This window comes from Canis aureus, chromosome 33 (genome assembly GCF_053574225.1).
Source record: "Canis aureus isolate CA01 chromosome 33, VMU_Caureus_v.1.0, whole genome shotgun sequence".
In the NCBI taxonomy this organism is placed as follows: Eukaryota; Metazoa; Chordata; class Mammalia; order Carnivora; family Canidae; genus Canis; species Canis aureus.
Genome location: NC_135643.1, coordinates 4659797 through 4678814, shown reverse-complemented (window position 1 = coordinate 4678814; position 19018 = coordinate 4659797). Strand labels below are relative to the sequence as shown.

Genomic DNA, 19018 nt, shown 5'->3' with positions numbered 1-19018 from the left:
GATAAATTTGCCAACAGAATAAACAATCTTGAATATAATGAAAAGCTTGCCAAGTCCTGTCAGAAAACTCTTGTGGTTCAGTGCAATTCTCGGATGGTGAAGAACCACTAAAATAACCCTTTCACTCAGACTCCTGTGATTCGCTGCAGGGAGCTTTCATTGCAGTTGTCACTGAAAAAGCAATCAAATTTATCATATAAATACAGGGAGTGAAAGTATGTGAGTGAATAAGTGAGTGTGTGTGTGTGTTCTTGTGCATGTGTGCGTGTGTATGTATACAGAGGGACAGTTGAGGTATTTCCTCTAATACAATGTATATGTATAAAAAATGTACATGAATAATTGGCAGAATGAGTCTGTTAGGATTTAAATATCTTTATTTCTCACTCAATAGAGTTCAAACTTTCTTAAAGCTAATGGAGGCTATCATTCAAGTTATAGTAATGGATTTTTAAGTCCACACATAAGCCAAAATAGTCATAAAGAACAGTACTTTTCAAATGATGGGTTGTGATCTATTAGGAGGCTATAAATCAATTAATAGGATCGTGATCACCATTTTATAAAATGAAGTTGAATAGAAAACTATGAGAGAGAATGTGTGTGTGTGTATATAATATATATATATATATATATATATAAAACATATTGTGTTTTTTTTTGCGTGTGAAATATGCGTGTGTGTGTGTGTGTGTATGTGTGGTCATGATCTCTACTTTATAATGTGGGTTATAATTTAAAAATTGGCATTTGATAGCTGTATTGATCTGTCCAGGATGCCCTGACAAAATACTATAGGCCAGGTGGCTTAGACAATAGAAATTTGTTTCCATACAGTTCTGTAGGCTGGTAGCCCAAGATCAGGGTGCCATTATAATTGGATTCTGATGAGGGCTCTCTTCTTGGCTTGTTGTCAGTTGCTTCCTCCCACAGTGGAAAGAGAGTCAAACTTTCTGATATCCCTTTTGAGGGTATTACCCATCATGAGGGTCCTCATGGCCTCATCTAAACCTAATTACCCTCCTACGGCCTCATCTCCAAATATCATATTCTGGGACATAAAGCTTCAACATATGAATTTGAGGGGGCATACAATTTAGTTCATAGCATTGACATAGGGTTTATATCTCAATTTTGTGTTGAGTTGGAGTGGAAAGATGCAGAAGTCTTAATCAATTGCATTTAAAATATTTTTCTACTGGCATGAAGGAAGACATAGGCAAATGGAACAGAATAGAGATCCCACAAGTAAATTCATGGCTATACAGTAAACTAATCTTTGACAGAGATGCCAAGAATAATGTTGGGAAACACATGATGTTGGGAAAACTGTATATCCAACATGCAAAAGAATGAAGTTAGATCCTTTTTTATTTTATTTTATTTTTTTCAAGTTGAAAAAAATGTTTATTGTCTAGAAATATATATAAAAAACATTCTCCACAAAAGATGCTATTCTCCCATTTCTCCATCTTCTTCCTCTTCTTCAACACCCCTGATATAAAGGACATTATTACACCTTATTAAAACTTCACCCAAATGTCCAGACAACGCTCCATCTATGTATTCTTCTGTGTTTGCAAGCTGCATATTCATATAGCCATCTACAGATTCGAGGTAACCTTGGTACTCCATTCCCCACTTCAGTTTCACCCTTACTGGCTTTCCTGTTAATCCATTCGGAAAAGGTTTCGGATTGAGAGGCAAAACAAGCCAATGCGGCAGGCTGCTCGCCGCCCACCCAGCTGTAGCCCCTCCCTCGTGACAGGAGTAACTCCGGCCCTGCGCGAACCGCAAAGCTTCCAGAGAAATGAGATCCTTATTTTAAACTGTAAACAAAAATCAACTCAAAGTGAATTATTTACTTAAATGTAAGACCTGAAACCATAGAACTGCTAGAAGAAAACATAGGGAAAGCCTTTTTGACATTGGCTTCAGCAATGATTTTTTTGGATATGACACCAAAAGTGCAGGCAACAAAAGCAAAAATAGACAAGCTTCTGTAGAACAAAGGAAATGATCAATAGAATGAAAAGTAACATATGGAATGAGAATAATATTTGCAAACCATATATCTGATCAGAGGTTCATACCCAAAATAAATAAGGTACTCCTACAACTCAATAGCAAAACAAAATAAAACAAAAAGCCCCAAAAACCAAATTACAAAAGGGGCCATGGATTTGAAAAGACTTTTCTCTAAAGAAGACATACCAATGGCCAAGAAATATGTGAAAAAGTGCTTAAATCACCAATCAGCAGGGAATGCAAATCCAAACCAAATGTGATACCATTTCATTAGGATACCTATTATCAAAAACAAAGAAACAAAACAAAACAAAACCCCAAAAATATAAATGTTGATGAGAATGTGGAGAAACTGGAAAACTTACATTGTTGGTGGGGATGTAAAATGGTATAGCTTCTATGAAAATGAATATGAAGGCTCCTCAAAAAATTAAAAATAGGGGATCCCTGGGTGGCGCAGCGGTTTAGCGCCTGCCTTTGGCCCAGGGCGCGATCCTGGAGACTCGGGATCGAATCCTACGTCGGGCTCCCGGTGCATGGAGCCTGCTTCTCCCTCTGCCTATGTCTCTGCCTTTCTCTCTGTGTGACTATCATAAATAAATAAAAAAAAATTAAAAATAGAACTACTATATGACCCAGAAATCCTACTTCTGGGTATATATCCAAAATAATGGTCTTTTTTTCCCTGCCACCTTGGAGCCTATGGAGGCCTGCTGGCAACAGGACTTAGGTGTTGTTGTTGTTTAACTATTATTTCTCTTTCTTTCTTTCTTTCTTTCTTTCTTTCTTTCTTTCTTTCTTCTTTCTTTTTCTCTTTCTTTCTTTCTTTCTTCTTTTTTCTTTCTTTCTTTCTTTCTTTCTTTCTTTCTTTCTTTCTTTCTTTCTTTCTTTCTTTCTTTCTTTCTTTCTTTCTTTCTTTCTTTCTTTCTTTTCTTTCTTTCTTCTCTCTTTGTTTCTCTTTCTTTCTTTTTCTTTCTTTCTTTCTTTCTTTCTTCTTTCTTTCTCTTTCTTTCTTTCTCTTTCTTTTCTTTTCTTTTCTTTTCTTTTTAATTTGCCAACATATAGTACATCATTAGTTTCAGATGTATTTTTCCATAATTCATAAGTTGCATATACCACCTAGTGCTCATCATATCATATGCCTCCTTTAATGCCCATCACCCAGTTACCCCATCCCCCACCCACCTCCCCTTCAGCAACTCTCAGTTTCTTTCTCAGAGTGGGAACAGAACTTCTAAATGACAAATATATCTGGAAGGCAGTGGTTCAAGGCCATTTTTGCTGGCTGTAAGTGGGGTGTCCAGAACCAGAGGGAGCATAAAAGTGAAGGTGTTTATGTTAGAGATGAAACTGAATTCTATCTAGGTAAGAAGATGTACTTATGTGTACAAAGCAAAGAATACCACAGTGACTCCTGGTGGCAAACTGAACAAAATCAGAGTAATCTAGGGAAAAGCAATTCATGCTTATGGAAACAGTGGCTTGGTTTGTGCCAAATTGCAAAGCAACCTTCTTGCAAAAGCCACAGAATCTGTGTGATGTTGTACCCCTCAAAGGTTTAAATTTACTGAAAAATAGTTAAAGGTGTAGATTTGAAAAACAAAACAAAACTCCTGAAATCAAGATCTTGAAGAGATATTTGCATTCTTTTGTTCATTGCACTATTATTCACTTAGCCAAGATATGAAAACAGCCTAAGGGTCAATTGAAAGACACTCAATAGGAAATGTGATATATGCAGACAATGGAATATTATTCAGCTTTAAAAAAGAAAGAAATGGGGTAACTGGGTGACAGGTACTAAGGAGGGTGCTTGATAGGATGAGCACTGGGTATTATACAATCTGTTGGCAACTTGAATTTAAATTTAAAAAAATGTAGCTAAGAAAGAAAGAAAGAAAGAAAGAAAGAAAGAAAGAAAGAAAAAGAAAAAGAAAGCCTGACTGAAATCAAGAGGACAAGAAAAAACTGTTGGCAATGATGTGTAGAAAAAGGAACGCTCATGCACTGTTGGTGGGAATGTATATTGGTGCAGCCACTGTGGAAAGCAGTATGAAGGTTCCTCAAAAAATTAAAAATAGAAATACAATATGATCCAATAATTCCACTATTGGGATTTACCCAGGAAAATGAAAACAGTAACTCAAAAAGATATATGCACCCCTATGTTTATTGCAGCATTATTCATAATAGCCAAGGCATGCAGGCCACCTAAGTATCCATCAATAGATGAATGGATGAGGAAAATGTGGTATATACATACAATGAAATGTTACGCAGCCACAAAAATATGAGGTTATGCCATTTGAGACATTTGAGACATGGGTGGACTTAAAGGGTATTAGGCAAAGTCAAATAAGTTAGACTGAGAAAGACAAATATCATAGGATTCCATTCATAAATGGAATCTAAAAAAATGAATAAACAAAAAGCGAGTCAGAACTATAAATACAGAGAACAAACTGATGGTTGCCAGAGGGGAGAGGGGCAGGAGGTGCTGGGAAAAATGGGTGAAAGAAAGTGGGAGATACAGGCCTTCCAATATAAAAAATGACTAAGTCATGGGAATAAAAAGCAGAGCATAAGGAGTGCAGTCAATGATATTGCAATAGCAATCTAATGGGCCAGATAGTAGCTATACTTTTGGTGAACATAGCATAATATATAAACTTATCAAATCAGTAGGTTGTACACCTGAAACTAATATAGCATTGTGTGTCAACTACAGTCAAATTAAAAAAAGATGGAAATCCTGCCACATGTGACAACATTGATTAACCTGTAAGACATTATGCTAAGTGTAATAATCCAGTCACAAAAGGACAAATAGCTGCATAATTCCACTATATAAGTTATCTAAAATAGTCGAAGTTAGAAAAACAGTAAATAGTGTTGATAAGAGCTGGAGGGGGAGGGAAATGGGGAATCATTGTTCGATAGGTATGAAATTTCAGTTATTCAAGGTGAACACATTCTAGAGATCTGTGCAACATGGTGCCTAAAGTTAACAATTCAGTATTGTGCACTTAATAATTTTTTAAGACTGTAGATCTCATGTTATTACCACAAAACAGAAAAAGAAAAGGGACGGGAGGAAACTTTTGTAGGTGATGAATAGATTTATTACCTTGATTGTAGTGATGGTTTCTTAAGTATGCATATCTCCAAACTCATGAAATTGTATACATTGTGTTCCACTTCTCATATATTAATTATATCTCCATAGAGGTGTTTAAATTTTTTTTTCAAAAATTTTACAAAATATATCACCAAAAAAATATATTTCTAAAGTTTCTCTCATGAGCTTGGAAGGGGTTCATGCAAGGGAGGGTCTTGAAGCTTAACATTCATTATCTTCATGGGAAATCCATCTCTGCTTTTATTGGATTTAGAAAAGGAACATTCATTCTTTTAGTATATTTGGTATAATTTGTTATGTGACTGATTGCTCAACTACATATTCTTTTCATGTCGCAGCAGGATGGAGTCTCTATTTGCTAAGGTCTACATATCATTATGTATGTAATTTTTCTCATATAAAAAGTGTGGCTGAGATGACTAACTATCCACCAAAGAACCATGCTCTCTTAAGTGTGGATTATTTGCCTGTTTGCTCTTGCTTGCTCTGGTCTACATTGCAGGGGCTCTATTTCTTATCAACTGAGAAATGCATACTTTACATATAACATCTCATTTTAATAATCTCAACCACTCTGACATAAATGTCATCATATTTTCCATTATATATATGAGGAAACCAGGTATTGGTGAGTAACTTGACTAATGTAAGAATAATTTGTCCAAGTGAATAATGAAATTAGAATTTAATCACACACAATTTGACTCTATGTCTTGTTCTCTTAATCATAATGCTCTGCACTAAACGTTAATCTCTTATAATAAAAATTATTTTAAAATTATATGTAAATGTCAGGATTATTAAGAAACCGACAAAATGCACAAAGCAAATATTAGTTTCAAGTCTTAGCATTTCTAATTAAGCCAGTAGCAATTATCAGCCATGCATTTTCTGGAGTTGAATGCCTTACTTATGATGAGTAATCACTGAACGGAATTTTCAGGCATTCTCAGAAGATTTCTACAAATGTTCTTTCCAAATCTTATAGAACATACTTTCTCTCTGCCATGGAGGTTTTTTTCAAAATTGTTTTGTTTATTCTAGTTTCTTTGCATGACTACATACATTCTATTAGAATTAGAAATTGTCAGTTTAAACAGAGAAGACTATTGAGATGTTGATTGGAATTCAGTTGAATATTTAGATTAATTTGAGGAAAATTGACATCTGAACAATAATTGAATCTTCCAGTCTATGAATATGGTATATCTATCTAATTGTTTAGGTCTTTTAAAATTTCTCTCAGCAGTATTTTATAGCTTCCTATATATAGGTTTTGCACATTTTTTGTCAGATTTATCCTAAAATATTTCCTATTTCTGGATACTATTGTAAGGGGATTGTTTCCCTAATTTCAATTTCCAAATGTGTCTTGATAGAATATAGAAATAAAATTGGTATATGTAGACTGGCCTTTTATCTTGTGACTTTGCTTAGCTCACTTATGGAAGCTAATAGCTTTTTTGAGATTCCTTAGGATTTTTCACATAGACCATGTGTCTTCTATTAAAAAATGATTTCCCCCCCTTTCCAATGTGAATGACTTGTATGTATGTATGTATTTATTTTAAAGATATTATTTATTTATTCATGAGAGACAGAGAGAGAGAGAGAGAGAGAGAGAGAGGCAGAAGGAGAAGCAGGCTCCATTCAGGGAGCTCGACATGGGACTTGACCCGGGACCCCAGGATCACACCCTGGGCCAAAGGCAGGTGCTAAACCATTGAGCCACCCAGGGATCCTTGACTTGTATTTATTTTTATTGCCTTATTTCACTGGGTAGGATCTCCAAGGTCATGTTGAATAAAAGTGCTAATAGTGGTCATTCTTTCCTCGTGTTACAGGTAAAGTAACCAGTCATTCACCACTAAGAATGAACCAGTCATTCACCACTAAAAGTAAATATCTATCACCATTTAGGTAGGTTGAGGAAGTTCCTTATAACCTATAATTTGTGGAGGTTGTGGAAGTTCCTTTTTATCTATAATTTTTGGAGAATTTTTCATAAATGGGTGTTCACATAGATCAATGGAACAGAACAGAGAATCCAGAAGAGAACCCTCAACTTTATGGTCAACTAATATTCGACAAAGCAGGAAAGACTATCCACTGGAAGAAAGACGCTCCCTTCAATAAATGGTGCTGAGAAAATTGGACAGCCATATGAAGAAGCATGAAACTAGACCATTCTCTTACACCATGCACAAAGATAAACTCAAAATGGATGAAAGATCTAAATGTGAAACAAGATTCCATCAAAATCCTAGAGGAGAACACAGGCAGCACCCTTTTTGAACTTGGTCACAGCAACTTCTTGCAAGATACATCCATGAAGGCTAGAGAAACAAAAGCAAAAATGAATTATTGGGACTTCATCAAGATAAGAAGCTTCTGCACAGCAAAAGAAACAGTCAACAAAACTAAAAGACAACCTACAGATGGGAGAAGATATTTGCAAATGACATATCGGATAAAGGGCTCGTATCCAAGATCTATAAAGAACTTATGAAATTCAACAGCAAAGAAACAAACAATCCAATCATGAAATGGGCAAAAGACATGAACAGAAATTTCACAGAGGAAGACGTAGACATGGCCAACAAGCACATGAGAAAATGCTCCGCATCACTGGCCATCAGGGAAATACAAATCTAAACCACAATGAGATACCACCTCACACCAGTGAGAATGGGGAAAATTAACAAGGCAGGAAACAACAAATGTTGGAGAGGATGTGGAGAAAGGGGAAACTCCTGCATTGTTGGTGGGAATGTGAACTGGTGCAACCACTCTGAAAACTGTGTGGAAGTTCATCAAAGAGTTAAAAATAGAACTGCCCTATGACCCAGCAATTGCACTGCTGGGGATTTACCCCAAAGATACAGATGCATTGAAACGCCGAGACACCTGTACCTTTTATAGCAGCAATGTTCACAATAGCCAAACTGTGGAAGGAGCCTCGGTGTCCATCGAAAGATGAATTGATAAAGAAGATGTGGTCTATGTATACAATGGAATATTCCTCAGCCATTAGAAAAGACAAATACCCACCATTTGCTTCGACGTGGAGGGACCTGGAGGGTATTATGCTGAGTGAAATAAGTCAATTGAAAAAGAACAAACATTATATGGTCTCATTCATTTGGGGAATATAAAAATCAGTGAAAGGGAATAAAGGGAAAGGAGAGAAAATGAATGAAAATATCAGTGAGGGTGACAAAACATGAGAAACACCTAATTCTGGGAAATGAACAAGGGGTCGTGGAAGGGGAGGTGGGTGGGGGGTTGGGGTGACTGGGTGATGGGCATTTAAGGGGGTACTTGGCGGGATGAGTACTGGGTGTTATGATATATGTTGGCAAATTGAACTCCAATAAAAAAATAAAAATAAAATAAAAAAAAATAAAAATCCTCTGTAATAAAAGAAATAAATGGGTGTTCAATTTAGTCAACCATTTCTTTTGCACATAATGAATGATCATTTCAACAACTTGATTGTTACGTTTTGGCATGTTTTTCTTCATTTGAATGTTCTGCTTGGGGTTCATTAAGCTAGATTTGTGGGATCAGTATTTTCATCACATTCAGAAATTTTTAAAAAAGATTTTATTTATTTATTCATGAGAGACACATGGAGAGAGAAGCAGAGATATAGGCAGAGGGAGAATCAGGCTCCTCACAGGAAGCTGGATGTGGGACTCGATCCCCGAATTGGGATCACGCCCTGAGCCAAAGGCAAATGCTCAACTGCTGAGCCACCCGGGCATCCCCAGATTTAGAAATTTTTTATCCACTATTTTTTCAAATATTGTTTTGTTTCCACTTCCTTCTCTCTTTCTGGGGCTTTAATCACTTGTATATTTGATCAGAGTGCAAATGCTCTTTGCATTAATTTTTTCAGTATTTTTTTCCCTTTGGTCTTTTGTTTTGGAATGTTAGTATTGTTATGTCTTTAAATTCATTGATATTTTCTTTGCAGTGTCTAACCCACTGTTGATTACATTCTATCATTTTTTTTCTTTTCAGGTATAATATTTCTACATCTCCAGCAGTATAATTTTAAATATATACCCACTATTTCTCTCCTCATCATGGTTAGTTTTCTTTACTTTCTTAAATATATGGAGCTTACTCATATTAACTGTTTTAATATTCCTGTCTGCTAGTTCCATTATTTATGTCACTTCTCTGTGTGTTTCTATAGTTTGATTTTATTCTGGTTATATGTCATATTTTCTTATTTATGTGCATTGCATGCCTTGTAATTTTTTATTAGATGCCAAACATGTATAAATGTGGTTGGCTAGAATGCCTGGGTGGCTCAGCCATTGAGTGTCTGCCTTATGCTCAGGGCATTATCCTGGGGTCTGGAATCCTGGATCTAGTCCCACATCGGGCTCCTTGCAGGGAGCCTGCTTCTCTCTCTGCCTGTGTCTCTGCCTCTCTCTCTCTGTGTCTCTCATGAATAAATAAATAAATAAATAAATAAATAAATAAATAAATAAAATCTTTAAAAAATATGTGGTTGATTGATGGGTGTTTTTTTATTTCAAGTTTTTATTTAAATTCTAGCTACTTAACATATAGAATACTATTGGTTTCAGGAGTAGGATTTAGTTCTTTCATCACTTGCATATAATACCCAGTGCTCATCACAAGAAGTACCCTCCTTAATACCCATCACTCATTTAACTATCCCCCACCCATCTCCCTCCATCAACTCTGTTCTCTATAGTTAAGAGTCTCTTATGGTTTACTTCCCTGTCTTTTTTTTTTTTCCTTTCCATATGTTCCATATGTTTATTTGTTTTGTTTCTGAAGTTCCACATATGATTGAAATCATATATTTGTCTTTCTCTGACTGACTTATTTCACTTAGCTTAATACACTCTAGCTCCTTCCATGTCATTGCAAATGGTAATATTTCATTCTTTTTGATGATTGAGTAATATTCCATTATGTATTTATTTATTTCTACATATATGTATATATGTATTTATCCATTCATCAGTCTATGGATATTTGGGCTTTTTCCATGGTTTAACTATTGCTGATAATGCTGCTATAAACACCAGGATGCAGGTGCCCCTTCGAATCAATATTTTTGTATCCTTTGGGTAAATACCTACTAGTGTAATTGCAGGTCATAGGGTAGTTATATTTTTAACTTTTTGAGGAATCTCTATACTGTTTTCCAAGTGGCTGCACCAGTTTGTATTTCCACCAACAGTGTAAGAGGATTCCCCTTTCTTCACACCCTCACTAACATCTGTTGTTGCCTGTGTTGTTATTTTTAGCCATTCTGACAGGCGTGAAGTGGTATATCCTTGTGGTTTTGATTTATATTTCCCTGATGATGAGTGATGTTGAGCATCTTTTCATGTGTCTACTAGCCATCTGTATGTCTTCTTTGAAAAAGTGGCTATTTATGTCTTCTGTCCATTTCTTAACTGGATTATTTGTATTTTGGGTATCGAGTTTGATAGATTCTCTACAGATTTTGAATACTAACTCTTTATCAGATATGTCATTTGCAAATATCTTCTCCTATGCCATAGGTTTTTTAGTTTCGTTGCTTCCTTCACTGTGCAGAAATTTTTTATCTTGATGAAATCTCAGTAGTTCACTTTTCCTGTTGTTTCCCTTGCCTCTGGCAATGTGTGTAGTAAGAAGTTGCTATGGCAAGGTCAAAGAGGTTTCTGCCTGTGTTCTTCTCCAGAATTTTGTTGGTTTCTTGACTCACATTTAGGTATTTCATCCATTTTGAATTTATTTTTGTAATGGTGTAAGAAAGTGGTCCAGTTTCATTCTTCTGCATGTTGTTGTTCAGTTTTCCCAATGCCATTTGTTGAAGAAACTATCTTTTTTCCATTGGATATTCTTACCTGCTTTGTTGAAGATTAGTTGACCATATAGTTGCGGGTTCATGGATTTTTATTTATTCTTTTAAGTAATGATAGATTTTGTGCAGGTACACAGTTAATCAGTGGTATCCTGTCTAGGTTAACCTTTGTAAATATAAAGAATCCTTTAATCTGGAACTAATTCAGCTCTATTACTAAGGTGATGCCCTACTGAGAATTCTATCTAGTGACCATGTATTATGAAATCTTCCATTCTGACTGCTGAGAAGATGGATTATTTCAGTCTTGTGTGAACTCCAAAATTGTTTTGCCTCTCTCTCTTTGGTATTTTTTCCTCCTGACCTTGAATAATTTTCTTTTACATATTTGCAGATCAATACTCAGCCAAAGACTCAGTGGGATTCATCTATAGATCTATGGGGCTTTCTGTATAGAGCTTCCTTATCTTCATTACTTTGTCCAGCAAATTATTGTTGCTTTGATTTCTGTTACTGTCCTTCCTTCCTATTTTGTGGACTGGAAATGGCAGTCTGCAAGCAGTAAGCTGATGAGAATGTACAGCTCAACATGTTTGCTTCCCATCCCTCAAGGATCACAGTCCTATGCTGCTTGTTGCTATGTCTGGAAATTGTTTCTTCTATTTGCCCATGTATTTAGTCGTTTAAAGTAGGAGAGTAAATTTGGTCTTTATATTTCATCTGGTCAGAATTTGAAGTCTACAATATTATTTTTAATATGTTCATAGAATTCCATTTTAAGGATATACTGCAACTTAACTAGCTACCTGTTGTTGGATATTTACATTTTTCCAATCATAAAAATTCTTATGTATAAATATTAAGAAAATAATTATGCATACATATGACTACACTTCTTTAATTTTTTTTAGATAAAAATGTATGGGTCTGTATGGGTCAAATAATATAAAAACCAAGGCTCTTTGGTAAACTGAATGGATATTACTTTTCTCTCTTAAAATAGATACTGGAATTCGGAGGGAGGGGCAAGATGGTGGAAGAGTAAGGGTCCTCAACTCACCTAGACCCACTAACTTACCTAGATAACTTTCAAAACATCCTGAAGACCTATGAATTTGACCTTAGATTTTAAGAAAGAATAGTTGGAAAGCTACAGAGATAAGTTTTCACTTTTAACAAGATAGGAAGGTGGGGGGGAGGGGGAATAAAGTCGGGGTGGGGAACCGTGACTAGCGAGCCTCCGTGGCAGGAAAGCCCGCCCTGGAGAAGCTGGAACTTTAAAAATCAGCGCCAGAGTTTTCCCTGATGGAAAAGTGCTTAGCAAGAAGGGGGGTCAGTGAAGCCTCAAAACTGCTAGAGTCACTACAAGAGGAGGGGCACCCCGGAGACCTCAACCGAGGTCCGATTTCAGTAAAGAGCTGGAGCACCACAGCCCTCTGGGGTCATTTGGGAGAAGCCAGTCAATTAGGCGGGCCAGTTATGGAGCTCCCTTTACCGTATATCCTGGCAGTGGAAAGAGGTAGCTGTGCCCCCCATTCCCTTTGGGAAAGGCAGTCCCTGGGAATGTGGGTCCAGCAGCACAGGGCCCTGGATCCCAGGGTGCCCAAGTGGACAAGGTCAGAAATCTTCCATGCCCTCCGGAACAGGCAAAAGTGTGATGGGCACAGGAAAGCAAGAACTCTCCTGCCACTGGGTGTCCCCAATCTGTGCAGATCAGTGTACTCACGCCTTCCCCCAGGAGTATCTGGGCCAGTGTGGACTGGGAGCTGCAGTTGGTTACTCAGAGGGAGCTGATCCCAGGTCTGGAGATCTGGCTGCTGCCATTTTGTTTTTCCTTTTTGTTTCACCGTGTGCCTGGGAGGGGCGGGGCCACCAGGGAACAGAGGACTCACAGGGTAAACAGCTCACACTGATCCCGGCACCTGGCAGGGGGGACATCTCCCCCAGGTACACACACCTGAAAGTCAGCAAGGCAGACCCACCTTCCCCAGAAGATCAGCTGGAAGAATTAGGGAAGAGCAAGGTTATCAATCAAGTAGCACTGGAAAGCTCCAGGACTGAGGGAAAATAATATATATAACCAAAGGGTCTTTTTTATTTTTTCTTTTTCCATTATGACTCGTTTTTATTTCAGACTAAAATGTTCCAATACTTTTTCTCTTTTCTCACCTTAACTACAATATTTTGTAGTTATTTGTAGTTATCTTCACTTTTAAGGTTTTTCCTTCTTGACTTTTGTATTTCTACAATTACATGTTGTAGATATATTTTTGACTTCTGGATTCTCTTCAATGTATTTGATTTAATTTTGGTAGATAGGGCTGCATCTGTGTCCTCTCTCTCTGTGTGTCCCTCATGAATAAATAAATAAAATCTTTAAAAATAATGCTGGTAGATATACTAGATATGGGATTTTTTTTTCCTGCATCATTCTGTTTTATAAGGGTGGAAGTTAGTGCCTTCTAAAACACGACCAACATACACCCAGAACCAAGTGGAATACAATATTGGTTTATTCTATGAGATCATATTCTCTCTTCCTTCCCATTCTGCCCCCCTCTTTTATCTTGTTTATGTTTTGGTGGTCAATGTTGAGGCTTTCTATAGGTATTGTTGGTTTATATAAATTTAGGATTGAGCATCTTTTAAATATAGAACAAAATAAACTCAGAACCAAGAGGATCACCCTCTAGGACACTCAGGTAGACTATATTCTCTCTCCACTACCCCTTCCTCACCACCACCATCTTCTCCTTTTTCCCCTATTTTTCTTTCTCCTTTGTTTTTTTTTTTTTTTTGCCTTTTCTTTTCTTATTCTTCTTTTTTTTTAAAATCTTTACTCCTTTGTTTTAAAATTTGTTTTTCATTTTAGTGGTCCTTTTATTTTTTTCTGTTAATCTTTTCCTTTTATTTTCTGGACTCTGACCTCTTTGGAATCATCTAGGGTGTATTTTATTTAGGTCATGGTTGATATTTTTGACTCAGCCTACTCATACACCCACTCTGCACTGGACAAAATAACTAGAAGGAAGAATTCACCACAGAAGAAAGAACCAGAAACAACACTCTCTGCCACAGAGTTACAGAATATGGATTTCAATTTGATGTCAGAAATTCAATTCAGGAGTACAATTATAAAGCTACTGGTGGCCCTGGAAAAAAGCATAAAGGACACAGGAGACTTTGTTACTGCAGAATTGAGATCTAATCGGCCCAAATTACAAAAAGATTAAAAGAGATGCAATCCAAACTGGATGTTCTAACTGCTAGGGTTAATGAGATGGAAGAAAGAGTGAGTGACACAGAAGACAAGTTGATGGTAAGGAAGGAAGCTGAGGAAAAAAGAGAAAAACAATTAAGAACCCACAGGAAAGGCTTAGGGAAATAAATGATAGCTTGAGAAAGAATAGTATACATCTCATTTGGATTCCAGAAAAGACTGAGAGAGAAAGAGAGGGAGAGAGGGGACCACAAAATATATCTGAACAAGTCATAGCTGAGAACTTCCCATATCTGGAGAAGGAAACAGGCATTCAGATCGAAGAGATAGAGAGGTTTCCCTCCCAAATCAATAAAAACCATTCAATACCTCAACATTTAATAGTGAAACTTACAAATTTCAAAGATAAAGAGAAAAGTCTTAAAGAAGCATGAGACAAGAGATTCTTAACTTATATGGAGAGAAATATCAGATTAATAACAGGTATAGGTCTCTGTGTCTCTTGCCACAGAGACCTGGCAGGCCAGAAAGGGCTGCTGGATATATTCAGAGTCATAAATGAGAAGAACATGCAGCCAGGAATACTTTATCCAGCAAGGCTGCCATTCAGAAGAGAAGGAGAGATAAAGAGCTCCCAGAATAGGTGGAAAGTGAAAGAATATATGACCACCAAACCAACTCTCCAGGAAATATTAAGAGGGACCCTGTAAAAGAAAGAAGGAGCCCAAAGAAACAATCCACAAAAACAGAGACTAAATAGGTAATACGATGACATGAAATTCATATCTTTTAATAGTTACTCTCAACATGAATGGGCTAAATGATCCCATCAAAAGATGCAGGGTTTCAGACTGGATAAAAAAGCAAGACCCATCTATTTGCTGTCTACAACAGACTCATTTTAGACCTAAGGGCACCTAAAGCCTGAAAATGAAGGGGTGGAAAACCATTTACCATTCAAATGGTCCTCAAAAGAAAGCTGGGGTAGCAATACTCATATCAGATAAATCAAAGTTTATCTCAAAGACTGTAGTAAGAGATGAAGAAGGACACTATATCATACATACGGGGTCTATTCAACAAGAAGATCTAACAATCATGAATATTTATGCCCCTAATGTGGGAGCTGCCAAGTATACCAATCAGATAATAATCAAGGTAAGGAAATACTTAGATAATAATACAGTAATAGTAGGAGACTTCAACAAGGCACTTTCAGCAAATGGCAGATCTTCTAAGCAGAACATCAGCAAAGAAACAATGGCCCTAAGAGATACACTGGATCAGATGGATTTCAGATATATACAGAACTTTCCATATGAACACAACTGAATACATATCCTCAAGTGCACATGGAATTTTCTCCTGAATAGACCACATATTGCATCACAAATCAGGTCTTAACTGATACCAAAAGGTTGGGATTGTCCCTGCATATTTTCAGACCACAATACTTTGAAACTGGAACTCAATCACAAGAAGAAATTTGGAAGAAACTCAAACACATGGAGGTTAAAGAGCATCCTACTAAAAAATGAATGGGTCAACCAGGAAATTAGAGAAGAATTAAAAAGATTCATGGAAACTAATGAAAATGAAGATACAACCATTCAAAATCTTAGGGATGCAGTAAAAACAATCCTAAGAGGGAAATACATTGCAATATAAGCCTCCCTCAAAAAATTGGAAAAAACTGAAATACACAAGCTAACCTTGCACCCAAAGGAATCAGAGAAAGAAGACCAAGTAAAACCTACACTAGGCAGAAGAAGGGAGATAATAAAGATTCGAGCAGAACTCAAGGAAAGAGACACTAGAAGAACTGTAGAACAGATCAACAAAGCCAGGAGTTGGTTCTTTGAAAGAATTAATAAGATAGATAAACCATTAGCCAGCCTTATTAAAAAGAAAAAAGACTCAAATAAATAAAATCATGAAAAAAAAGAGGAGTGATCACCACCAATACCAAGGAAATATAAATGATTTTAAAAACATATTATGAATAGCTGTATGCCAAAAAATTAGGCAATCTAAAGAAATGAATGCATTTCTGGAAAACCACATGCTACCAAAACTGGAACAGGAAGAAATAGAAAACCTGAACAGGCCGATAACCAGTGAGAAAATTAAAGCAGTCATCAAAAACCTCCCAAGACACAAAAGTCCAGGGCCAGATGGCTTCCCAGAGGAATTCCATCAAACGTTTAAAGAAGAAATAATACCTATTCTACTAAAGCTGTTTCAAAAGATAGAAAGGGAGGGAATACTTCCAAACTCCTTTTATGAGGCCAGCATCACCTTAATTCCAAAACCAGACAGAGACCCCACCAAAGAGGAGAATTATAGACCAATATCCCTGATGAACACAGATGCAAAAATTCTCACCAAGATACTAGCCGATGGGATCCAATAATACATTAAGAAGATTATTCACCATGACCAAGTGGGATTTATCCCCGGGATGCAAGGCTGGTTCAATACTTGTAAAACAAATCAATGTGATAGATCACATCAACAAGAGAAAAAACAAGAACCCTATGATCCTCTCAATAGATGCAGAGAAAGCATTTGACAAAATACAGCATCCATTCTTGATCAAAATGCTTCAGATTATAGGGATAGAGCAAACGTTCCTCAATATCTTAAAAGCCATTTATTAAAAGCCCACAGAAAATATCATTCTCAGTGGGGAAAAACTGGGAGCCTTTCCCCTAAGATCAGAAACATGACAGGGATGTCCACGCTCACCACTGCTATTCAACATAATACTAGAAGTCCTAGCCTCAGCAATCAGACAACAAAAAGATATAAAAGGCATTTAAATTGGTAAAGAAGAAGTCAAACTCTCCCTCTTCACAGATGACATGTTACTGTGCATAGAAAACCCAAAAGACTCCACCCCAAGATTGCTAGAACTCATCCAGCAATTCGGCAGTGTGGCAGGATACAAAATCAATGCCCAGAAATCAGTGACATTTCTATACACTAACAATGAGATTGAAGAAAGAGAAACTAAGGAGTCAATCCCATTTACAATTGCACCCAAAAGCATAAGATACCTAGGAATAAACCCAACCAAAGAGGTAAAGGATCTATACCCTAAAACCTACAGAACACTTCTGAAAGAAATTGAGGAAGACACAAAGAGATGGAAAAACACTGCATGCTCATGGACTGGAAGAATAAATATTGTGAAGATCTCTATGGTACCCAGGGTAATCTACACATTCAGTGCAATCCCTGTCAAAATACCATGGACTTTCTTCACAGAGTTGGAGCAAATAATCTTAAGATTTGTGTGAAATCAGAGAGACCCGAATAGCCAGAGGAATATTGAAAAAGAAAACCAGAGCCGGGGGCATCACAATGCCAGATTTGAAGCTGTATGACAAAGCTGTGGTCATCAAGACAGTGTGGTACTGGCACAGAAACAGACACATAGATCAATGGAACAGAATAGAGAACCCACCCAGAAACAGGCCCTCAACTCTATTTTCAGCTGATATTTGACAAAGCAGGAAAGAATATCCACTGGAAAAAGGACAGTCTCTTCAATAAATGGTGCTGGGAAAATTGGACATCCATATGAAGAAGCATGAAACTAGACCATTCTCTTACACCATACACAAAGATAAACTCAAAATGGATGAAAGATCTAAATGTGAGACAAGAATCCTTCAAAATCCTAGAGGAGAACACAGGCAACACCTTTTTTGAACTTGGCCACAGTAACTTCTTGCAAGATACATCTATGAAGGCAAGGGAGACAAAAGCAAAAATGAACTATTGGGACTTAAGCAGGATAAAAAGCTTCTGCACAGCAAAAGAAACAGTCAACAAAACTAAAAGGCAACCTACAGAATGGGAGAAGATATTTGCAAATGACGTATCAGATAAAGGGCTAGTTTCCAAGATCTATAAAGAACTTATTAAACTCAACACCAAAGAAACAAACAATCCAATCATGAAATGGGCAGCGACATGAAAAGAAATATCTCAAAGAAGACCTCCACATGGCCAACAAGCACATGAGAAAATGCTCCGCATCCTTGCCATCAGGGAAATACAAATCAAAACAACAATGAGATACCACCTCACACCAGTGAGAATGGCGAAATTAACAAAGCAGGAAACCACAAATGTTGGAGAGGATGTGGAGAAAGGGGAACCCTCTTGCACTGTTGGTGGGAATATGAACTGGTGCAGCCACTCTGGAAAATTGTGTGGAGATTCCTCAAGAAGTTAAAAATAGATCTATTCTATGACCTAGCAATTGCACGACTGGGTATTTACCCCAAAGTTACAGATGCAGTGAAACTCCAGGACACCTGCACCACAATGTTCATAGCAGCAATGTCCACAATAGGCAAACTGTGGAAGTAGCCACGATGTTCTTTGACAGATGAATGGATAAAGATGTGGTCTATATATACAATGGAATATTACTCAACCATCAAATGGATGAATACCCACCATTTTCTTGACATGGATGGAACTGGAGAGTATTATGCTGAGTGAAGGAAGTCAATTGAAGGACAATCATCATATGGTTTCACTCATACAAGGAATATAAGAAGCAGTGAAAGGGATTATAAGGGAAAAGAGAAGGACCGAGTGGGAAAAGTTAGAGAGGGAGACTCATAACTCCGGGAAATGAACAAAGGGTTTTGTAAGGGGAGGTGTGTGGGGGGATTGGGATAACTGGGTGACGGGCACTGAGGAGACCACTGATGGGATGAGTACTGGGTGTTATACTATATGCTGACAAATCAAACTTAAATAAAATAAA

The 19018-nt window shown here is 37.0% G+C and overlaps 1 long non-coding RNA gene and 1 pseudogene across 1 annotated transcript in view; one reads left to right on the top strand and one right to left on the bottom strand.

Moving 5' to 3' along the window:
- The window catches only part of LOC144304172 (uncharacterized), a 50611-nt gene extending 41460 nt beyond the window's left edge, over positions 1–9151 (top strand). The window contains exon 5 of the long non-coding RNA XR_013371123.1: positions 7012–9151. This is a non-coding gene — a long non-coding RNA (uncharacterized LOC144304172). The remainder of the gene's footprint in view (positions 1–7011) is intronic.
- Positions 1398–6965, bottom strand: LOC144304253 (small nuclear ribonucleoprotein F pseudogene; annotated as a pseudogene).
- Positions 9152–19018: the final 9867 nt, after the last annotated feature.